The 26,547-nt window shown below is 34.7% G+C and overlaps 1 long non-coding RNA gene across 1 annotated transcript; it reads left to right on the forward strand.

The window, feature by feature from the left end:
• The first annotated feature begins 3,936 nt into the window (after positions 1 to 3,936).
• Positions 3,937 to 19,286, forward strand: LOC135154674 (uncharacterized). Its single transcript, XR_010294021.1, has 3 exons — positions 3,937 to 4,025; positions 12,715 to 12,783; positions 18,319 to 19,286. It is a non-coding gene; the product is annotated as an uncharacterized LOC135154674 (long non-coding RNA).
• Positions 19,287 to 26,547: the final 7,261 nt, after the last annotated feature.

Raw genomic sequence — 26,547 nt, forward strand, 5'->3', positions numbered from 1 at the left:
GCTTGACCCAAAAAGTTGACAACTGAAATTTGCACTTAACGGAATGGTAACAGAGCAAGTCAGAAGGCAAACAAACTTTTACCAAAACAAACAAATCTCTATTTTCCACCCCGCTATATATCAAAGCAGAATTCTTCCCAAAATATCTAAAACAATGATATTTGCAGATGACAACATACATGTATAGGCCTTACGTTTGAAATAAAATAATATGGAAGACAGAATCAAGTCGATCCGAACAATTCTCGGTCAACTCACACTCACAGTCCAGACTCGCAAACACACGACAGCCCGTATACTACACTCACTCTCCCGCCCGAAACGAGGGGCGTGCTTGCAGCCCAACAAGTGAGCCTAGCGGAGACCAACTTGGCCGAGATGTAGTTGGATCCAAAATGAGCTCCAAATTGATGGGAATAAATATCATACGTAATTTTCTCAGGATGGTCATTTGAATTCGTATTCTATGCTGATATAACGATTGTAAGAAAAGTTTGTGGAATATGAGTTATGACGATGTTCGAGAATTAATGCTGATAATGATATATTTGATAATCCATTTTTAGACTCAGGATAATTGCAGAGCACCGACTTGACCGAAATAAGTATGAATGTCTCAAATTGAGCTCTAAATTTATATGAATGATTATGGATGTAAATTATTGTTAATTACGATTTAATAAAATTCTATGGCCATACTAAAAATATTGGAAATGTCAGCAAAGTTGTGTTATGTTGGAATATGGAAGTACTCTGGACGTCTCCGAGATAAAGAAGCACATTGAGCATGGGCGATTGATGACATAGGATGGGGGATCGGGTGTCCGGACACTTTATATTTTGAAGCCTTCTTTTTTGTCTTTGGATTACACTAAAAATATGAATTCAATAGTTATAATCATCTTCAATTTTGTTCTCTCTAATATTTCCTAACATTTTGAACTAAAAATTGATGAAACTTCGCTTGTAAATTTTTCCAAATTACTTTCTAAAATTGATCGTCCGGACACACAACCTGTCCGGACACACAACAACTGGGTATACCGGTAATTTTCCATTCATGAATTCTAATTCGGAGATGGGCACAAACAAGCTTCAAATTGATGGGAATAAATATCAAATGTAATTTTCTCTGCTTTGTCATGTAAAATTGTATTCTATGGTGATATTACGATCGTGAGAAGAGTTTCTTCAACGACGATGTTTGAAAATCAATCGTGGCGTGATATAATTTTTTTAGACAAATGCACCCATCACTCGTTAATTTGTGATGTCGGTCATTAAAAATGGAAACGAAATACAAATTGAATTGAATGGAGTAACAGCAAGATCTAAATTCTTATTAATGGTTATCATTTGCAAATTAAATATAAAAATATTACAATTAAATAATGTTCTATGGTCATAATAAGAAATATTGTTAATGAAAGCAAGCTTTATTTTACGTTGATCGCGTCATGATTTTCCTTTCAGAACAATTTCGATCTGGTTTGATAAAAGCACAATGCACATGCGCAATCGATGACGGTAAATTCCATTCATGAATTCATCGTGCATAAATTACTTCAGCATGAACAGACGAGTAAGACTCGAATTAAGATAAAAATAAAACTTCAAATTAATGCCGAATAGGCATCATTATTGCACATGGTTTCATTTCGGGGAAATAGAAATCTAGTAAGTAGTAGTTATTAAGGAGCGCCAAAAAGCTCATAGCTAGTTTTATCAATCATAACGTCACTGCATCGTATGTAAACATCGTGAACGCTGCCCGTGCCCCAGGCCGGCCCAAGACAGATTTCATTCATAAAAAATGTGAGTGAGCGCCGTGGCTTCTTGCGCAAATACAGAACTTCAAGGGTGGGTATGCAAGTAGAATTTTAGTGATTAAAACTTTTGCAGCGTCAGGGAACTTGCAATTAATGTGAGGCTGTGAGCATGGTAATAGAATTGTGTTCAATCAAATAATTGTTCACTTGTTTACAACTCCCACGCAAGTTTTATACAGATGCTACTGTGTACACGGTCATGAAATTCAGTACACGTGCACTGACTTGACCGGGCGTGAACACGTGTACCCGAAACGGGCCTAATCGGCGCGCTGCGTATGTAAATTGCGGTTTTTTTTTCTTCAGATCCATCAAGGTCAAGAAACACATGTTTAGATACTTAAATAACTGGCCCGGGGTGATTGAGGTTTTCCATGGTTCGTAATCGGGGGGTTTGCCTTCTACAACAACGGTTTCGCCTCATGCCTCAGACTAAAAAAATGCATATATATATATATCAACAACAGATTTGTACACAGTATCTGTTGCAGAATTGGTTTCCTGCAAAAAGGTGATTTGATTGGTATGCATATTCCTACCGCCCACTTTCTCTCTCTCTCTCTCCCTCTCTATGTAGTTCAATATTCCAAGCTTAGCATGTACATGTGTCAATGCATGCACATTGTTCCCAATAAGGATTGCAGCAAAATTTGTTGTTTTTTGTTATTTCTTTATTGTTGTATTATCATTCTATTTCTGTGCAGTGTTCTTTCTTTGATTACCATGACCTGAAGATCATTTTCCGTCAATTTGCATCAGTTTTCATCATCTGTGGTGTGGACGAGGAGGAGGTAAGAAATATGTCGATCATGAAATCTGCGAAGGGCTAAAATTAAGGTAAAGGTAATCTAACAAAATGCTAAGTTTTTTTCTCACCTGCATAGCAGCGCGAGGCTATAGGCAGTGAGGGCGGTGTCATCAACATTGAAATCTTAACCAAGATTAAGTTTTTTAAATTTTGTCATGATTAAGTTAGAAAGTATGTGGACATACTTGTACTGTAGTTCAAGAAACAAGGACAATTGTAATTAAGTATCAGTGAAAATCCTGCATGATTTTCAGAAAGTTTTTGAAATGTCATAAGTTAGAAAGTATGTGGACATAGTTCATAAAAAAGACGTGTGTAATCAAGTGTCAGTAAATATCCTTTTTCAGGTCACATGACAAAGGTCATTCAAGGTCAATGAACTTTGCCCATGTTGGGGTATTTGTTGAAGTGTCATAACTTTGAAAGTTTATTGATCTAATTTATGAAACATGGACATTAGTGTAATCAAGTATTATTGATTGTGTTGATCAAGTCTTACATGTATTTCACAAAATAAAGGTCATATAGGGTCAAAGAATATAGAAATTTATTATACAGACACTCCGTATCAGAAAAAATTTCCACTTAGAAATAATGCTGTAAAATTATGAATTTGCAATATCCTGAAGCTTTTTCCACATTTTAACATTGGTACAGATCTCTTTAAGCAAATGACGATATAACTGTTGAAAAATCTTTCCACTTGAGTGAGCACCACTCACTTTTGAAAAGTTCGTGAAAAATGATTTGCGCAGAACTTGGAAATAGTTATGTGAATAAAAGTAGAACACATGGACTTAAGCTAGGAAGATTGATTTGAAGATATCTTTTTCCGTTAAAGCTTTTTCCTTGCCAAAAACACTTCACAAAGCGCCATTGTGCCCCCCCCCCCACACACACACACACATACCAAGGGCCATCGTGATGATATGAATGAATTTATTTATTATCCAATGCAATGATAATAACAATTTATAAGTTTACAGCCAATCAGTTATGAATACATAGAAAAGCAAGGATAATAGGAACCAGAAAATAGCATGAATGCTAGTCAAGCCTGGCCCCTTCTAGTTTAGGCAGATAGAAACATGTTTCTTAACTTGTTAGTTAAGAATGAACAATCGTGAGTCTACTAAATATACTCTATATTATATAAACAATGCCTACATAACAATTTTAACAAAAACTAACAGTATATGAAAGATATATAGATAACAAAAATACCGTTAAGATGATAACAAAGTTTCATTTTTCCAACAGATGTTCAACAACAGCTCTACGAAAACTTGATCTTGATGGTTTCTTTCTGATTTTGATTGGTAGCTCGTTCCAAGAAGTTGTGCCTACATAAGATAAACACTCTTTTCCCAAGCTTGTCCTAACCTTTGGTACATACAGATTCTCATCTTCCTTTTGCCTTGTATTATATCTATGTTGAATTAGTGAACAATATTGTAGCAGTGAATGTGGCAAATTTGTATTAATTAGCTCATACATAGAACTACAGATAGATAATCTATACAGTTGGAAAATGTCAAGTATCTTAAGAACCCTGAATAATGGTGCTGATCTTGTCATGTACGTACTGAATGTTATAGCATGCACTGCCATTTTTTAAATCAATAATATAGAATCCAGATCAATTTTTCTAGCCCCACCCCAGACTTCAATACTATATATGATGTGGGGCTTCATGAATGTCTAGTACAGCAGAATCAAAATACTTCTTGGCACAAACTGTCTCAGTCAATATAGAATACCAACTTTCTTGAGTAGGCCCTATGCATAATTTAATTTTTGCAATATGACTTTTCCAAGTCAAATGTTTATCAATGTCTACACCAATAAATGTTGTAACATCTACTTCATGCACCTCTGTGTCCATGAGTTGAATTTTCCCTGTTACCTTGATTGCCTGTCTCTTCTCTCTAATTAGCATATACATGTACATGTAATTTGTCTTTGACAAGTTTATAGTAACTTCATTGACATTACTCCAATTTAGAACTTTCTTCAATTCTAGGGTCACTTCTCCCAGATCTATCTCATATTTTCCGGCCTGAAATGTATGAAACAAATTGGAATCATCAGCAAACAATCTAAAAGTGAAATAGTCACTTGACCTTGGTATAAGTCATTACTATACAAAAGAAAGAGAGTTGGTCCAAGAACAGACCCCTGAGATACGCTGCAAGTTATTGGACTGTACTCAGAAAGTACCCCATTATAAGTTACAAACTGAAATCTATCAGATAAGTAATCCTTGAAACATTGAAGGGGCAGACCTTCCAACCCATAATGTTCTAATTTCTTGAACAAAATAGTATGATCTATTGTATCAAATGCCTTTTTAAAATCAATGAAAATTCCAATTGTAACCATTCTGTTGTCTGTCGACTTAATAACATCATTAATCAGGTTAATTAAGGAAAGTTTTGTACTTAACTTTTCCTAAAACCATACTGATGCTTATACAATGTTTCATTCCTTTCCAAGAAGACAAGTAATCTATCATTTATCATTCTTTTTAAAACCTTTGCAAATAGTGGAAGGACAGATATTGGACGATAATTACCAGGGTTATCCATTTCACCCTTTTTTTAGGTAGGAGTGACTTTGGCCACTTTCATTGAATTTGGAACTCTCCCTGTAAGAAGTGAGAGATGAAAAATATGAGACAATGGTTTCGCAATAAAATCTGCTGCATCACTTATTAACCTAGCTGGGATAGTATCATGACCACATGCTTTATTTACATTCAGAGACAGTAATTGACATTGGACCTCATATTCTGTAACTGGTTTATAGGGATACTCCATGCTGAAAATATCTCAATAAATAGAGTGAAATTCACAGAGCAAAATGCCGAAAATTTGATCCAAGTTAGATAACAAATAACAGAGTTATTGAATTTTAAAGATTTGCATTATTCCGGTGAAAGAAACAGTTTAAGGCTTGTCTTCATGAATATTCAATGAGCAAACTGATGATGTCATATCCCCACTTGTTCTTTTGTATTTTATTATATGAAATTAGGTTTATTAAAAAAAAAATTACCAAGAACTAAAACATTTGGATTGACAACTGATTAAGTGCATTAATTATTCATTGCTGCAACATATTTCATTATAATGGAGACACATCATTTACACATGTATGAAAAAATGAAACAATTGTGATTTCATGTAATCACATAAGAAAAAGGAAAGTGGGAATGTGACATCATCAACCCACCTAATGAATAATCATAATGACATGCATATAACTGTTTAAAAAAAATATTGCTAAACTTTAAATTTTAAACTTCGTTATTTGTTATCCGATTTTGATGAAATTGTCAGCATTTTGCTCTATAAAATTTACTCTATTTATTTTGATATAAATATTATTCAGCCCGGACCATCCCTTTAAAAGCCATTGTATCTTTACCTTTATTGCAAAGATAATCTCTAAACCTACCACCAGTAGTGTCTTCATGTATGTAACTTGCTAATTTCGGACCCACATTTACGAAAAAGTTATTAAAAACCTGCCGATTTCCTCTGCAGAAGAAACTTGAGTCCTCCCTCCACTGGTATCTGAGCACAACTTTTCAACCTGTGTGACCTTTGATGTACTGTTATCACTATGGAGGAGGTCATTTATCACTTTCCAGGTCTGACCTGTGTCATTTTTATTAGTCATGAATAAGCAGCTGTGATATTCCCTTTTCACCTTTCTCAGAATATTCGTCAAGATGTTCCGAAACTTCTTGTATTTTTCTACATGCTGTGGATGGTGGTTAGATGAAATCATTTTAGAATAAAGCTTGTGTTTCGTTTTGATTGATTTCAATATAGCTTTTGTTATCCATGGGTTCCTTGCCCCTTTATTTATAACAGAACACTTCAAAATTAGAGCGTGTTTATTACAAATGGCTCCAAAAGTTTGTAAGAATATATCATTAAGCATCATGTACACTGGTTTTATTTACAATATCACTCCAGTCTTTAGCAGAGAGCTCTTCACAAAAACTTACCTTTTTATAGTACAGGTCTATAATTCCTCTTAAATAGTGTCTGTTTATCTTTTCGCATCTTTAATTCATTCTCAAATATAACATAAATGGGAAAATGATCAGAAATATCAGTATCTATTGTACCTGAATAAACACATTTTGAAACTAGAACTGCAATCGTTTCAGAACGATGTGCATGCATTGACGCCTGTGAATTTCCAAAGATATTACCATAAGCAACCAATGAAAATATGAGACCAAAATGAATGAAAACGAGGAAGTTGGCAATTTTACTATTTTCGATATTTCAATAGAGGGCGCTATTTCTTAAAGGTAATGGTCACTGATGCGTGAAAAACATATGGATTATGTGGAATGATACAAATGGCATACCCTGAAAATATGAGACCGAAATGAATGAAAAAAAATGAACTTATGGCCATTTTAATATTTATTTAGTTTGCAATATAGGGCGTTATTTCTAAATGTAATAGTCACTGATGCGTGAGAATATGGATTATGTAGGATGGTACCATAAGCAAACCCTGAAAATATGAGACCAAAATGGATGAAAACAAGGAAGTTATGACAATTTTACATTTTGAGACTTTTCAATAGAGGGCGCTATTTATTTAGGTAACGATTACTGATGCGTAAAAACCTTTTAAATACGAGAGACGATACTAGAGAAAAACCCTGAAAATTTGAGACCAAAATGAATGAAAACAAGGAAATTATGGCCATTTTACTATTTTGCACTTTTCAATAGAGGGCGCTATTTATTAAGATAATGGTCACTGATGCGTGAAAAAACAAATTAATTAGTAAAAATGTTACCATTACAAAACCCTGAAAATGTCAAACCAAAATGAATGAAAACAAGGAACTTACGGCCATTTTAATATTTCTTTAGTTTGCAATAGAGGGCGCTATTTCTAAATTTAATAGTCACTGATGTGTAAAAATTTGTTGAATTGTGTAGGAAGATACCCTTAGTAAATATGAAACCCATTTAAATATGAGACCAAAATGGATTCAAACGAGGAAGTTATGGCAATTTTACATTTTCCAACTTTTCAATAGAGGGCGCTACTTCTACAGGTAATGGTTACTGATTCGTAAAAAATTGATGAATTAGAAAACATGTTACTATTAGCAAAGCCTGAAAATTTTAGACCAAAATGAATGAAAACATGGATATTATGGCCATTTTACTATTTTGCACTTTTCAATAGAGGGCGCTATTTCTTAAAGGGAATAATCACTGATGCGTGAAAAAATATAGATTATGTGGAATGATACAATAAGCATACCCTGAAAATATGAGACCGAAATTAATGAAAACAAGGAACTTATGGCCATTTTAATATTTCTTTAGTTTGCAATAGAGGGCACTATTTCTAAATGTAATGGTCACTGATGCGTAAAAAGAATATGGATTATGAAGGATGATATCATAAGCCAGCCCTGAAAATATAAGACCGAAATGAATGATAACAACAAAGTTATTGTCATTTGACTATTTGTTGACTTTGCAATAGAGGGCGCTATTTGTAAATTTGAAAGTCACTGATGCATAAAATCTTGTTGAATAATGGAGGATGATACCATTAGTAAACCATGAAAATATGAGACGAAAATGAGTAAAAACAAGGAAGTTATGGCCATTTTACGATTTTCCTAATTTGCATTTCAATAAATATGAACATTTTGAACGTAGACTATCTTCGATTCGAATTTAGGGCATGAAGACGGCATTTTGAAGGGCAAGTCGTATTTTTTATATGAAAGGGCAACTCTTAAACAATCTACTGAAATTTGTTAGAAGTCTGTAGCATGCATGCAGGATGCGGGAGTTAGGACAAAATTAGGAATGGTATGCAAATGGACTTGAAATTTACAAAATGGCGCCTGGATGGTCATGCATGAGTGATTTTGGAAAATGAAATAGAAGGTGCACAACTAGGGGTGCTGGTCAACATGTCTACCAAGTTTGGAGGGATTTGGATGAGGGACGTGGCCTGGGCAGAGTTAACAAACTATGTGTTAAGTGAATGGGGTTTTTGGCAGAAGACGAAGAAGAAGAAGAAGAAGATTGCGGAATAGGAATACGGAACAAGAACAATGCATTGTCGCCTGTAGGCGTCAATGCAATAAAGTTTGATTATACATGATCAATCAAAGAACTTGACAAATTATTCACCCTTGTCGGAACCTTAATAAGTTGTTGAAATTGCATGCACTGTAAAGCTGAAATAAATCATCTTCTGTATTTCCAGGGTAATTCATATTAATGTTAAAATCACCCATTAAAATGCACTTTGTTTTATCCACTTTTAAGGTTTCAAGTGCATCAAGTAAACTTTCCTGAAATTCTAATACATCTGTATTCTGTGTTTGGTTTTCTATAAAATATGCCAATAAGATAAGTCTGCTTTTCAAATTATGCTTCAATCCAAAGGGATTCAGTATCTTTCACTTCAAAGCTGGGACTTAATACTTTGTATGGTACAGATGAATGAATATATGCGCCAACACCTCCCCCTCTTTGAGGCGCTTAACGGCACTGAACTTCTAATGAATATCCTTGTAAACCTAACATCTGTGGATAAGATACATTCCAAACTTCAGACAATCCAAATATGAACATTCATATAGTAATCGTAAACTATCAATATTTTTTGTAGGGATCTTATGTTTACATGTGAAATATTTGAAGCATTTTCAGTAATCTTGTTTACCTTAACATCAAATGAACATGGACATAAGTTTGTGGAGTTTATCTCTATATCATCAGTTTCATGATTATTAATCATTATTTATGGAAGTAACATGAGGCAGTGCCGTTCTGGAGAACAAGAAAATCAAGCGAAAATGTGAAGGCCAAAATTGTTGTATGCGACATCGTCCACTCCAATGTCAAAGAGGTCATCTGGTGACCGAAGAGTCTTGTAAGTGTCATCTTTCATTTTACAAATAATGTTGCCATTCTTAGTTGACACAACCTTTACAGTGGTCGCCTTCTTTGCTGCCGTGAGGATGGAGTACCTGACTATTGTAATGTCCTCTTTTATGAAGACACCTTTGCAGGCATCTTTCCCTTTCAATTTAATCTGCTGTCATACAGTTCGTTTCTTTCCTTCATTGTCGTGAACCTCATGATAACTTGTCTTGGTTTGCCTTGGCTTTTGGTTGGGGATCCCAGGCGATGACAGGTAGAGATATCGGCTTCTGAAATCTTGACACCTGCTGTATCTGCCACCTTGACGATCTTGTAAGATCATCTTCGCTCTCATCATCAGACTCCTGAATGCCCATAAAGCTGAGATTCTCTCGGCGAGTATACTGCTCAAGAGCATCCATTATCCATTTTGAACTGAGATCGGAGGACATGAGGATATCTGCTCTCCATGGAGCTGTTATTCACATGAAATGGCTTAGGCTTGTATTTAGGTTTCTTAATCATTGTAAAGCTTGGGAAAATAGTGGAGAAACAAGTATCAAATGAAATGTGAAATGTCCCACTCTAAATGATAACAGTTAGTGAAAGAACGCTGGCGATGTCTGAAATAAACTTTTGTTTACAATCTTTTATGTCCTCAGATCAAGCCGGCGTAAAAAAGGTAAAGGTTGTGCTTCCCTACGGTTAAAATTTTAATTTGGGTGGCAAGGTTGTTACAAAATATCTAAATGAATCTGTTTTATTTCAATTCGCTAAAAATGGAAAAGAATTGTATGAGAAATGTACCACACGGTCACTTTGTTTTCGCCAGACTATAGGCGCCGCTTTTACGACGGCGATGGCGGCGTCGTCAGCATTGAAATCTTAACCAAGGTTAAGTTTTTGAAATGTCATAACTTAGAATGTATGTGGACCTTGTTCATGAAACTTGAACATAAGGGTAATCAAGTATTACTGAACATCCTGCCTGAGTTTCAGGTCACATGACCAAGGTCAAAGGTCATTTAGGGTCAATGAACTTAGACCATGTTGGGGGAATCAATATCAAAATCTTAACCTAAGGTTAAGTTTTTGAAATGTCATCATAATTTCGAAAGTATATGGACCTAGTTCATAAAACTTAGATATAAGGGTAATAGTGTATCACTGAAGATTCTGCCTGAGTTTCATGTCACATGATTAAGGTCAAAGATCACTTAGGGTCAACAAACTTTGGCCATGTTGGGGTTTTTGTCTCACCTGCATAGCAGAGTGAGACTATAGGCGCCGCTTTTCCGACGGCGGCGGCGGCGTCAACACCAAATCTTAACCTGAGGTTAAGTTTTTGAAATGACAGCATAACTTAGAAATTATATGGACCTAGTTCATGAAACTTGGCCATAAGGTTAATCAAGTATTACTGAACATCCTGCCTGAGTTTCATGTCACATGACCAAGGTCAAAGGTCATTTAGGGTCAATGAACTTAGACCATGTTGGGGGAATCAACATCAAAATCTTAACCTAAGGTTAAGTTTTTGAAATGTCATCATAACTTAGAAAATATATGGACCTAGTTCATGAAACTTATACATAAGGTTAATCAAGTATCACTGAACATCCTGCATGAGTTTCACGTCACATGACCAAGGTCAAAGGTCATTTAGGGTCAATGAACTTTGGCCGAATTCGGGGTATCTGTCGAATTACCATCATAACTTTGAAAGTTTATGGATCTGATTCATGAAACTTGGACATAATAGTAATCAAGTATTACTGAACATCCTGTGCAAGTTTCAGGTCACATGATCAAGGTCAAAGGTCATTTAGGGTCAATGAACTTTGGCCAAATTGGGGTATTTGTTGAATTACAGCCATAAATTTGAAAGTGTGTTGGTCTAGTTCATAAAACTTGGACATAATAGTAATCAAGTATCACTGAACATCCTGTGCGAGTTTCAGGTCACATGATCAAGGTCAAAGGTCATGTAAGGTCAAAGAACTTTGGCCACGTTGGGGGTATTTGTTGAATTGCCATCATATCTCTATAAGTGTATTGGTCTAGTTCATAAAACGTGGAAATAAGAGTAACCAAGTATCACTGAACATCTTGTGCGAGTTATAGTAGTTTTCAAAATCAGCACTGCTGCTATATTGAATCGCGTGATGCAGGTGAGACGGCCAGAGGCATTCCACTTGTTTAGGAATTGTCATCATAACTTTAAAAGTTTATGGATCTAGTTTATGAAACTTGGATATAAGAGCAGTAATGTATCCCTGAATACACTGTGCGTGTTTCAGGAACATGGCCAAGATCAAAGGTCATTGAAAGGTTAATGACCTCTGGCAATGTTGGGAGTATGTGTTGAATTGGCATCATAACTTAAAAACTTTATGGATCTAGCTCATGAAACATTGACATAAGGGTAATCAAATATGAATGATTGTTTTGCACATGTGTTAGGTCACATGATCACAGTTAAAGGTCATTTTGGGTGAATGGACATAATATTTTATTATTAATGAGTGCTTTCTTCTGTGAATAATTATTCATTAGCTGTTTTCAAAGGCAGCACTGCTGCTATATTGAAGAGCATAATGCAGGCGAGACTGCCAGAGGCGTTCCACTTGTTCCTTGACAAAGTGTGAAAATTAGCATTTCTGCGAGCTTTACAAAAATGGACAGTGCTCACTCAAGTGTAACATTATGACAAAACTTTTACTTTCATTTTATAGATGAGACCCAAACCCAAGAATATATGTGAAAAATATATCCCTATGTTGTATATTTTTCAACTCTCAGGACTTTTTCAAAGTGTAAACTTTTTATTGAAACGTACTGTATAAAAGTTGTGGGTTGTGAATAATTATGTAATAGTTGTTTTCAAATTCACCACTGCTGCTATATAGAATCCTGTATGCAGGCCATACTGCCATGGGCACAAGCAAGAAGAAATTCAAATGATTTAATCTGATTAGTCTCCTTTTGCAAATGATCTAAGATGGTGCAGTCGTGCATATACATGTAGATGTGCCTTTGCACCCTTGTCTTCATGAATTAGCAGCATGTACAGTAGTTGAACATACTTGTATATCTCTCTTACTCATAAATTTCGTATTCTCATTCCCTCTCTTTACAGAATGAAATTGGCATATTAGAATTCATTCAATTATTTGTAGAAATATTGGACAGCTATTTTCCAAAAGTGGTGAGTAAATGTTTTTATTGTTTATCCTAGTACAAATTATCCTAAAAATTTGCATGTAAATGCTAGTTCTTGTAACGATTTCTAAATGAGTTTGTACAGCATTTAATAAAATTTATGAAAAAAAAGGCCAAAAGAATCTGGTAGAATTATGTAATGAGATATTTGCAAAATAACCATGGCAATCCAGTTAATTGGTCTTTTTCCCAACAATGATGATACACTATCCCACATGTGCTTTAATATCTGTATTGGCAATCATCTGTGTGATCATTTTGTCTCGCCTGCAAGGCAGAGCGAGACCCTAGGCTTTCCCGGCTTCGGTGGCGGAGTCAACATTGAAATCTTAACCGAAGGTTAAGTTTTTGAAATGTCATCATAATTTAGAAAGTATATGGACCTATTTCATGAAACTTGGACATAAGGGCAAACCAGTATTACTGAATATCCTACCTGAGCTTCAGGTCACATGACTGAGGTCAAAGGTCATTTAGGGTCAATGAACTAAGACCATGTTGGGGTAATCAACATCGAAATCTTAATTTTAACCAAAGGTTTAGTTCTTGAAATTTCATCATGACTTTAAGTTATATGGACCTAGTTTATCAAACCTGGACAAAGGGGTAATCAAGTATTACTGAACATTCTACTAGAGGTTCAGGTCACATGACCAAGGTCAAAGGTCAAATTAATTTTGGCCATGTTGGGGGTTTAGGTTGATTTGCGATCGCACCTCTGAAAGTTTATGGATCAGTTCATGAAACTTGGACATAAGAGTAATCAAGTATCAGTGAACATCCTGCATGAGTTTCATTTAAGGTCAATGAACTTTGGCCAAATTGGGGGGTATTTTTTTAATTGCTATCATAACTTTGAAAGTTTACGGATACAGTTCATGAATTGTCGACATAGGGGTAATCAAGTATCACTGATCGTCTTGCAGGAGTCTTAGGTCACATGGTCAAGGTCAAATGTCAGTTAGGGTCAATGAACATAGTTTTTTATTACCATGTGAATGATTATTCTATTGTCATTTTCAGAGTCAGCACTGTTGCTATATCGAAGCGCGTAATGCAGGCAAAAGACAGCCAGAGGCACTCCACTTGTTCAGTTTAGATTCCAGGATTTCACAGAGTTCAGTTTAAATTTAACTGTGCCAGATCTAGATCTACAACAATATGATGACAATTAGATCTAACTTTGGTTTTACCAAGACTCCACAGTATTAAACTCTTTTGGTGATGGCCCGTTTGGGCCACCAAAACTATTGTTTTGTTTTTTGTGGCCTGATATTCAGTGAAATTTGGTGGCCAAACAGAATAAAGAAAAACATCAAAAATGGAAAGGACAGACTTGCAGAATATAAAGATGTGACCCCCCCCCCCCCCTCCTTTTTTTATTGAAATAATAGTCTAAATTCTGGTTCAGAGACTTTGGTCTGGTATGGTTCATGAGATTGCTGAACTGGCTATAGGTGCTGTATTACAAACATCTTGGCATACTTACATCCTGACCACTCCCAAGAGACCACACTCCTTAGATCTCTTCATCCAGCCCCTCCTCTCTCTCCTTCTTCCTCTCCTTGTTCCCTCCCCCATCCCTTTTCCCTTCTACTCCTACATGTAGGTTCCCCTTTTCCTTTGCCCGTCCTCTTTGACTTTTGCTTCTCCCCTCTACCTCCCCCCTTCTCCCCTCCATGTCCTTCTTTCCTCTCCCTTCTTCATCAATCCTCTTCCTCTTCTCCCCTCCACCCCTCCCTTCTCATTCTCCCATCCTCTTCCCCTTCTCCCCTCTTACCCTCAGTCTTTTTTCTCTTTCTCCCCTCCTCAAATCTTATATAGATACTTGAAATACACTTAATAGTAATAATGAAAGCTAAGAATCTCATTTGAATGCACTATCATGGTACGTTACTACGTTATATTCTTTCCTTTTTTTATTTTCTTTCCACAGTCTGACTTTGATGTATCCTTTGAAAGAACTTTGAAAGAAATGAATATTTCCTATTGACATGTACATGTAGAGAGTAGTTTATAAAGGATGTTTAAGTGTTAGCTCGCCCATGATTTAAAGTTGCTTATAAAGTGGGGGGAAAAAAGAAACCCCTGTTATTGAAAGTTTGATAAACATATGCAAGCAATTCCTCCATACAGGTTTGTCATGTGATATGTATTAGTAGATACATGTACCTGTTGATGTTATCATTTTATACCAGTTGATGAGAAAAATATTTTCAGTCATCATGAACCAATTAAAATAAAGAATTTATGGAATTCATATTATGTGACCTACACTGAGGGCAGCTGCTTTCATATGACATCACGAATGCAAATTAAAAACTTTGAAATTCATGAATATTTTATTGGATCGATTCTCATTCCTTCACTAATATTTTTCTCTAAAATTCTGTGTAAATAATCATCAGGTATCTTGCTACACAGATGATGTGCTTGTGCCCATGTCAATTTGAAGAAATATATGAACTTGAAAAAGGATGGGTGCGGTTCTATCTCTGCATCATTAAATTAAGCATTATTTTAAGTGACTTTGAAAAAAAATTATCGAAAATGAGGAAAAATTATTTAATCAATGACAGTAATACTAACATTCTTGTAGATTAATAAAATATTTCAAAAGAATTTGTGACGAATATGGTCTTTGAAAATGATGCATGAAATAATGTGATATGGACATCTAAAAGAGATAACAGTGTTTTTCATTTTTTCAAAGAAATCCATGTAAACACGTGTTAGCATATTGTGCAAGCTCATTTGAATTTAATAAATTGACACAATCTCACTCCTTTGCCACACTTCCTGGCAGAAATGATTTTCATTGGTTGAGTGAGATGAGAGTGCTATAAAACAGCCTTTCTCATTGATATTTCTTCATAAATAGGTGTGTTTTACAGAGATAAATTGAAGGTAAATGGTTCTTGGAATACCATCCCAGGACATTTCTAATCTGCAACTTTAAAAACCATTACAATTGAACTATTTGAATATGTTACATAATTGAACAGCTAAAGTTACTTGCTGAAAAAGGGGTTTTTAGATTTGAAATTTGATTGAGATACCTGCAGCAGTGTTAAATTTCCCACTTTGATGGCAATTTAAAGGAGAATGAAACTCTTGGAGCAAGTTAGCTTTTGTGAAAGCAGAAAAATCAAAGAATAAGATCAACAAAAGTTTGAGTAAAATAGGACTAGCAATAGAAGAGTTATGAGCATTTGAATGTCGAGATCACTAATGCTATGGAGATCCTCCAATTGGCAACGCAACCAAGATCTATGATATCACAGATGAACAACTCTCCCCTTTTGGACACTGAAAATATACCCCAAAACATCTCTTTTTGCTCTTTCTAATCATATGACAAATGATTCATCAATGATACAATGTTGTGAAACCTCTGTACTTGTCCTCTCATAAAGAGAACACCTCACCTTGTGATAGATTCTATAAAAGTGAGAATGTAAGTGAAATAAGTACTAAAGCAATGAGGGAGTTGTACGTGTGTGACATCACAGATCTTGGTCGCATTGCCAATGGGAGGATCTACATGGCATTAGTGATCTCAATATTCAAATGCTCATAACTTTCTTATTATTCATTCAATCTTCCTCAAACTTTCAACAATATGTTTCTTTGATTTTTCTTTTTGATATGGATTCAACTTGTTTCAAGGGTTTCATTCTCCTTTAAGAACTCCAAAGCTGATTTTCTTTTTAGGTGATCTGTCAATCGACAGATCAACTATTAATTTCGTACAAATTTTCTTTTTTATTTATTTATTATTTTTCTTTATTTTCCGCCCTTTTCTTGTTAGCACAAAATCTCCAAATCTACATCATCAATTATCTTCAGAATATCATCAGATATGGGGACTTGTGATGTGTATAAAACAAGTTCAAGGTCAAAAGGTCATCATGACGTCATCTAGACGCCATTTTGTAAAATCACATTATCAATTATCAAAAATTAACAATATTTACATCACATTAACTTCAGGTCAAAGGTCAACTGTCCATGTCATCAAAGGTCATGTAAAGGTCACGACGTGCGCGTACGCGCGCGTCAAAATTTTAAAATGCTCAAAATCACTTTTTGACCAAAGTAGAGTACGAATCAGGTCATTTTAAGCATTTCAAAAATTTGCGCGCGCGCACGGTTACGCGCGCGTTCTCGCGCGTAACGGCACTATACAACATAAGATCGGCATTTTCTTTATATCAATGCATTGATAATATTCTGAGTAATTTGATACCTTGATCAACCTTCTACGACAAGTAATAACGGAATTAGCCTCCATCAAAGTTTACAGCACGCAAGCGCGCGCGCACTAACCATAGACAATATATGTGCAAAAACATGCCTATACAAAACTCATTATAGCTCTTCAGGTAGTCCGTTGACCCCCAATTTTTTTTTCATATTCGAATAGAGTATGGATGGGAGATATGATTTCATGTCACATTTGACCCGAAATTTCATCATGACGTCATCAAAATGGCGTCGAAACTCTAAATTCCCATTTTGCTACTTATGATGTCATCATAGTTAGGCAAATTTGACTCTAACTCCATAAATATTGGTCAATTTTCACTCAGTTTCTTATATGTTGTAGCTGAGGACATACTCTTTCTAATGTGATGGCTATATTTACATTTAAAGGAATGGATCATCCTGAAAAATGGCAAGTTATAGAGGCATGTCATTTTCGCTCATTTTGTGTGCAATCTCTATGGGAAATGACTTTTTCTCAAAACTTGATTTTACATTCTTCTATTTCGCGAGCCATATCTCCATTTCTTTTTGTTGGTTTTCTCTGAACTTGGAGTATGTTGTAGCTGAGATTGTAAGCTATGGCTAATGTGGTCTCCATTTTCCAATCAGATCCCGGGATCATGCCCGTATTTCTCTTGCAAAATTGGATTTGAGATCCTATGTGTAAAGTCTATGGGAAATAGTGCTTATGTGTAAAGTCTATGGGAAATAGTGTAGCTCAGTTGGTAAGGCATCAGACTTGCTTTCTCAGGGTCGAGGGTTGGAACCCAGGGGTGAACATGAGATTTTTTTTTTTTTTTTTTTCTTTTCAACATTTCACAAATGGTCCTTCATGACCATTACAAGGTATATAAGTTAAAACATTGCACAATAAAATAGTTTAAAAAATCCTTTTCATATAACATGTACATGTACCATGTGTATCATTTACACCTATTTTCCAAAGTTTCTCATTTCTTTCTTTTCAAGAGTATTCAACACGTTCTTTTCGTAAGAGAAGTTCAGTTTTCATCATGATGATCATATTGATCTCAATAAACATGCTAATTGTCTTCCTCATCATGAAATCAGAGACAGATCACCTAATTCGTCCTCATGACGAATTAAAATTCTAGTTTAGACTTCATTTCATGTACATGTAGGCCTACATGCAAGATGGTATTAGTTTTACATGTAATCCTTTTAGTATATTGAGTGGGTACCAAGCCAATCACTACATTAATTGATGTTTAGGAAATAATGAAAGTTATAGCCTTAATGATTGATACACAGATCATGTTGAACCTGGAGAAGGTGCACATAATACTGGAAGAGATGCTGAGTAATGGACACATTACAGAGACAAGGAAGGGCCACATTCTATCCCAGCTAGGTCTTATGGATTCTAACAGATGATCATGAACATCTTGTATAATCCTTACAACAGGCAAGGATGAGCTGTTTGAGCTACATCTCATGGAGTTAAACACATTTAATCCAGGGACCATTTCATGAAAGCTGTTAGCACTGACAATTTTTTGTTATCGTTCATTACCCAAACTAGTAACAATGGGACACCTGTGCTTCTCAGCAAATCCAAATCAAAGAAAGTTGTCAGATATGATGCTAATGGTCCAGTCCCAAGTGGCAAGGTGGTTTGGATGATACCTTTGGTAATGGAGCTAACTTTCATCAAATAAGGACAAGTTGTCTTAGCTACATCGTCCTTTTCACTGGTTCCCTGGCTACTGAGCTGCATACTGTGTGGTAAATTTGTCTTGCGTCACCTCAGATTTTTGCCCTTGGCATTTGTGTTAATGCTACTAAATGTCCCTGCAACAGTTCTTGTAATTTTGAAAATTACCTACCAATTCACAGCTATTTTCTTTCTGGGATATTATTGGTACATTGCTTTTACATTAACAAAATACCAGCTGTTTTCCTGATTGTGCCAGGGTAGGTGTAATTGCATCTATGAACTGTAGTAGATAATGCTGTCCTCCACACTTTCTTCAACCCTCTCCCTATCTGTTTGCTTACATGATGCACATGTATGTATTTATACTCTTACTAGTATCTCTACATTGTATACTGTTTCACAGGTGATCTATGTGTTAAAAAGCTGTGCTTTTAATTGATCACCTAAATCCTGCCTTTAATTAGTGTTTATGCATTGTTAATTTATTGATGACATTATGTTTTGTGAAATTGAATAAAATAAACTTTAATTTTACTTTGAAACTTTGAATTTTAAATTGTACCATGCCTACTTAGCTTATTGGGAGGCTTTACCCTAAAACTGCCAGAGGGGGGGGGGGTTGTTAATCAACCCCCCCCCAACATTTTCCGCAACCATTCCGCTGTGCCAAACTTTTCAACCACACCACTCACTGACTTTTTATTTTGAAATCTTGCGCATTTTTAGACCAAAATTACGATACCCAGGTATGCGGTTTGAAAATAACGCAACATTATGTAAGTGCGTGTCAGACCCAAAATTGCTCTAAAACATGACTTTGTGTACAAAGTCAATGTAAAATGAGTTTTCTCATCTTATTCTTAAAGATATTATTGTTTTTACTTTCATCAGCTGAAATTAATTGATTTTACCTTAATTATGCTTTAAAAATGCTCTGCAAGAAATTGAGTTTTAAAAAAGAAAAACAAGGAAAAAAAAACAACGAAATACTAGAAATTCATTAAACAATGAAATACAAAAGAAATTCATTTTTAAACTTGGTGGGTGTTTCATAAAGCTGTTCATAAGTTAAGAGCAACTTTAAGAATGACTGGTGATCCTTTCTTGTGGTAAATGGTATACACCAAAATGTTCATTGGCGATGGTTCAACTCATAACAAAGGTTCACCATTCTTTCTTAATAAAGTCGCTCTTAACTTACTAACAGCTTTATAAAACAGCCCCCCGGATTTTTTTTAATTTGTAATTGTTAGCAATGATATAAAGAATATTTACACCAAAAATTTGCATTCTAAGAGCTTTTTATAGTGAATTAGAGCAAAAAAAGTGATTTAAGCATAAATTAGCATAATTCATTTAAAAGAATCTATTGATTTAGGAAAAATTAACCATAGAGCCTTGTAGATTACATCCTACACTATTATCATGCCAATTTTCATGGCGTTCACGCGATCGGCTGCCAAGATCTCGTATCATTTCCATTGATACCCTATTTGTGCCACGCATGACACAATTAAGTGATGTTGAAGACAACAGGTGCAGATACCACTTTTTCCAAGTTTTTGAAAACTTGATGAAAGAGCAGATGCTGATGTAAATACTTTCATTTCATTTCATTTTATTTCCACAAAATTAAAATATATACAAAGCAATATAAAAATACATTTTGAAATAGTGGTGGACCAAATTAAAGCTCATCAGGCTTGTTTGGATGGCCCAAAATAAGATTCATAAGCGCATACATAATACATAAAACATAATACATACATAATCATAAAAATACATTCATATGGCATAAGACAGGACAGGAAAGAAGGAGGAAAGAAACAGAGAGGCTATGATTATTTGTCAAGAGAAAGGGGTTGGTCAGTGTAAAGTAAGTGTCGTTTGTAGTTAAAGTTGAAAAGTTTACATGTCTTAGCTGTCTGAAGTTTAACAGAGAGATTGTTCCACAGTATAGGGCCCTGATAAAAAATGGTTGATTTGGCTAGCTCTGTGCGACACAGAGGAGGATGAAATTTACACCTATTTCCTGTATTATGGGAATGAATGGATCGATTCAATATAAAATAATTCAAAAGTGACGGTGGTATATTACCATGATAACAGTTATTCATGAATGAACCAGTTTGTAAAGAAATAATACTATGAATTGAAAGAATATTCATTTTGGAAAATAAAGGGGAAGAAGGGTGTAAATGATGAGAATGAGTTATAACTCTTAGTGCCCTTTTCTGTAGACGAAATATACGATTAAGATTATATTTTGATGAAAAGCCCCACACTGTGGAACAATAACTTAAATGAGAAGATATTAAAGAATGATACAATAATTTAAGAACATTTCTGGGCAAAAATGATAATTTCCTAAGAATTCCAATATTTCTAGATATGGTACCACATAGATGACTTATATGATTATTCCAAGACAACTTATCATCAATAATAACACCTAAGAACTTCGTACTTGACACTCTATTAATAATACGATCATTATAATGAATATTTGGGATGTTATTACTAATTTTACGTGTACCAAATATTACATAGTTAGTTTTATCTACATTTAAAATCAACTTATTGGCACACATCCATTGATGTAATTTTATTAATTGGGTGTTCATGGTATTGATAAGTTGAGTTGGATCAGGATTGGAAAGAAAAATACTGGTGTCGTCTGCAAATAATATGTAATTTAATAAGGTTGAACATTTTGGCAAGTCATTTATGTAAATCAAAAACAGAAGGGGACCAAGTATAGAGCCTTGGGGCACTCCACATCTTACTGTATTGTATTTTGATTCCACACCATCTATAACTGTATACTGTTGTCGTTCATTCAAATAACTTCGAAACCAGTTTAAAACAATACCTCTGATCCCATAGTAATGTAATTTATGAAATAAAATTGAGTGATCTATAATGTCAAAAGCTTTTGACAAATCAATAAAAACTGTTAATGTATATTCTTTCCTTTCTATTGCTTGTGTAATTTTATGAATCAATTCCAATATTGCAGAAGATGTGGAGTGCCCACATCTAAAACCAAACTGAGTACAGAAAAGAACTTGGAGTTTATCAAAAAAAGAAACAACTCTATTATACATACATCTTTCGAGTATTTTAGCAAATATTGAGAGTACAGAGATTGGTCTATAATTATTAAGTTCACTCGTATCACCTTTTTTGTAAACTGGGGTTACTCTGGCTATTTTCATTAAATCAGGATATTTGCCAGTAGATATACTACAGTTAAAAATATGACTAAGATTTTCACAAATGACTGGTAAACGAATTATTTTCTTTACAACTTTGATACCCAGAGAATCTTGACCAGAACTTGTATTGCTTTTCATTTTTAAAACTATATCAATAATTTCACTTGGTTTTATTGGTTTGAGATATAGCGATTGCAAATTGGGGTCATCTAGATAAGAAGCAAAATTAGTGTTAGAATTATTAGTGTGTTGAGAAGACAATTTAATACCAATTGTAGCAAAAAAATCATTAAAGGCATTTGCAATTGTTTCTTTATTAGTTACAATTTCACCATTCAGTTTTATAGCATTAATACTTGAAGATGAGCTTTTATTTTTTCCCAGAATTGTATTAATACATTGCCAAGTCTTTCTTGTATTGTCTTTGAAATCATTGAATTTCTTGAAATAAAAATTACTCTTAGCTTGCCTAAGCTTTAAGGTTACATAATTTCTGAATCTTTTATATGTTTTCTCACGATACTGTGTAGGATATTGTAAAAACTTTTTATAGAGTTCTGATTTTTTCTGGCAGAGCTTTTTTAAATCATGCGTCATCCATACTCTTTTATTACATATCTTTTTCTGTTGACATTCTTTTTTCATAAAGCATTTATTATATAAATTGGTAAAATTTGTGAGAAATGAATTGTACGAACTATTTACATCATCAGTTAAATTAAATGACAGATTTTGAACTTCACTATAAAACATATTAATTGTGTCATCATTGATACAGCGTACAGTATAAATAGATTCATGTGGCACACTTGTTAACGAACCAGTAATTGCAAAAACAGGTAAATGGTCGCTTACCGGTATATCAGATATGAGAATACCAGCATTGATAAATAAATCTGAGTTAACAAAAATATTATCCAACAAAGTGGCAGACGAAGTTGTAACACGAGTTGGTGCACCAATAAGCGGCTGAAAAGAATAACTTAGCATCAAATCGAAAAAAGCATCGATTTTAATATTTTGTGAAACTTTTAACATATCTAAGTTGAAATCACCCATGATGTAACATTCATAATTATTCATAATATTGTTTTGAAAAACATTTGTAAAATCTTCTAAAAAACCATCAACAGATTTGTCAGGAGGGCGATAAATGACACCAATCAATTTATTTTTACCCTTTTGTGGAATTTCAATGAATAACGATTCAAAAGTACTGTATTGTGTAGCTAAATCATTAATTTTGTAATGCACAGACTTATTGATATACATTCCAATTCCACCACCTTTTTTACCAACTCGGTGTTTATGTTCAAATAAATAATCTTCTAATTGAAACATTGATAAAGGAGATGAATCATTTAGCCAAGTCTCGGATATTCCAATAATATCAAAGTGATGTTCAATTTCATTTAAAAATATGTCTAAATTTTCAAAATTTTTATTAAGACTTCTGCAATTGAGATGTATAATAGAATATGTTTTACCTAATGATCTGTTATTTTCGTTAAATGTTTTTACAGTAAAATACTGGTCTGACAAATTAATAGGATCAAAAGGCTCATCATTATTCAAGGATAACTTTGGTGTGCCATTATTAATCATTTCATGTAGGAATGAATCTGAAAACTTTTTTCTACGGTCATTAAGAGACATATGGCATGTATCATAGAATTGTTCATCATTAACATTATTAAAAGGAAAAATTTCACTTAAGCATTTATTACATAAAAAGTTATTGTTTGTTACATCATTTCCAAAGCCAAGCAAATCATGTTTCAAATCATAAATGTTTTCTGTAATGCTACAATTTGAACATTTTACCCAATAATTATCAAGATTCACTGGAGAGGAATCACAGTTAATTACTGACAGAGACATGTACGAATAAAGTTTTGAAACAAGCCAAGTAATTGGAGAGAGGAAAGACAGAAGAGAAAAACTTGAGAAAAGAGAGGAAATGAAGAAAGATACAACATTATAAAAAGCATATCACAACATATAAAATCAATCTTTGTAGTAACAGAGCAAGCTTGTGAGAAATACATGGAAATGTGAAAAAAGTTCAGTATCAGTTCAATAGCAGTCAACATATAGGAGTCCACCAGGGTACATATAAATAATGCATTTCCCATGTGTATGATTCAGTTGGAAGTGTTTGCTTCATGCATGTATTTCCTCTTCATTTGTTTACATTCACTTTGATATGCTTATAGTTTATTCAAGTCTTCTTCGCAGGTAATCAGCTTAGTCATGGTCTTCCCTCCTTGGGCTGGTAGCAGGGCGATGATACGACCATCTGATGACCAACACTGTACAACTTCAATGCCTGAGCTTGCAAAAATCTTGATTGGACCTTTTTCTTCCACAGGAGTTTAAATGGGCGAATGTACTTGCAAATGATTAACAAGGAAATTGTACCAGTCGGACCAAGATTTTGAGAGGCAGGTTCGAGGAGTGTACCTGCATCTTTGGTGGATTCAGGACTAGCACTCCTGTCCATTGTTCCAACATCTTTCTAAATAGACTCAAAGAACTCTTTGGAGTTTGGACATCAAGTTGTTGCCCTCAACCATGACGTAGAATGCCCACCAAGATTCTCTGACCTTGCGCCTGTGATTATTTCCTTTGGGGACACTTAAAAAACAAGGTATTTGTAATTCCTTCTCAAGATCTTGATGATTTGCAGGGCCGAATTCGACATGAGTTGGATGCTTTTTGTGCAATGATCCGGCAATGGTAAGACGAGCTGTCCAAGATATCCTTAATCCCTCCATGCTACCAGTTTTGTGAGCAAAGGAGAGGAAATGTTGAAGGTTTGGGTGAATTTGAATAAGACATTAACCTTTCAATCACCATATCAGAGGAATGCATTGACTCTTCATTCCAAAATTACTTTTTTACATTTTATTCTATCAAGCGCACATTTTACCCACTTTACACAAACTTGGAAAAAATAGTACCTGCACCTGTTATCTTCAACATCAATAAAATCGGTCATGAGCAGCGCAAATGGTACAAATAGGGTATCAATGGAAAGCTGATGAGTTTTTCTTTCATATTCATGCAGAATAATTCCACAAAATTAAATATGATCCAAATATCGGCCCTCTAGATTTGGATTACCTTTTTTCTGAAACGCACTATACAGTGCGTCCCACAAAACACGAAACCGAGATTTATCATAACTTAATCACAAATACAATAGACAAATTACCTACCATTGTAAAGCTTAGAATCTCCTCTTTCATCTTAAATTACTTAGATTATTTCTCATTCACGCATGAGTGAGCAATAACAATTTGAAGAGGGGATACCAAAAAGTCATTTGGCGGGCTGTACCTGGGTTTCAAAAAGAAAACCACAATTTTAAAAAGTTCAATATCTGCTCTTTAATTTGATACCTCAATTACAGAAAATGGTCAAGAAATAACAAAGTTATGGTTATTTGAAATGAGGCTAATTTCAATAATTTCATAAAATTAAGGGGTTCTACAGGCTAGCGTTCAAACTCACTTGACACTCCGTTTTGTTGACGATCAGCCATGCATCAAGTCTTTTGTTAACCATGCGATAGCTTCTGTGGGAAACCGGTGAAAACACGTTTATTTAATGAAATTATGGAAATACAAGCATTGTTTCGAGGGAACATAACTTTTTACTTCTTGACCATTTTTTGTGATTAAAGAGAAATTCCAGTAGTTGCAGTAAACACTGATTTCATGAGAAAGTCTGTAAAACCAGGCTTAATTGTCAGTATATCATCGAGGATCTAGATCTGGTACAGTTACATAAACTGAACTTTGTGAAATCTTGAAATCTACGCTGAAAAATGTTCAGACTGAACTTCCCCAACACAGATAAGCGCACGTGGGACTGTGTATAATTATTGCTTTGAGCGTCGGGCCTGACGCTCTACCCGAATCCTGTGCTTATTTGCTGATTTCTCAGCAATTACACAATTTCTTCCAGAATCCTTTGGCACATGCGTTTTATTTATGCAAACAGACACTTTGGTGGTCATTTCATTGGATTCTGTACGAACTCATTTTGGTATCGTTACCAAAACTAGCATTTACCTTAGGTATCAAATAAAAGAGCAGATATTGAACTTTTTAGGCATGTGATTTTCTTTTTGAAATTCAGGTACCCCCGCCTAATGAGTTTTTGGTATCCTTTCTTCAAATTTTTGCTCACTCATGCGTGAATGGGGAATAATCTAAGTAATATCAGATGGAAGAGGAGATTCTAAGCTTTACAATGGTAGGTAAATCATCGCTAAATCTCGGTTTTGTTTTTTCTGGGACGCACTGTATAACACCCAAAAACCTGTCTGGTAGGGTTAACATGCAACATTCATTCCATCACACAAGTACCATCCCAAATTTACCATTGCATGATTAGAGGACCTCACAATCCGATTCAATTCATCACACTAGCTAGATGCAATACACATTTGCCTATCTGCTATTAGTACACTGAATAGCATCTTATCTCCAACATCCAAAGCCAGGGTCACACCAGACCCAAATCAGCTGCAAATTCATTTGAATACATGTATTCGGGAGGATTCTGGTCTCCCTTC

The sequence above is a fragment of the Lytechinus pictus genome, chromosome 7 (assembly GCF_037042905.1).
Source record: "Lytechinus pictus isolate F3 Inbred chromosome 7, Lp3.0, whole genome shotgun sequence".
Lineage (NCBI taxonomy): Eukaryota > Metazoa > Echinodermata > Echinoidea > Temnopleuroida > Toxopneustidae > Lytechinus > Lytechinus pictus.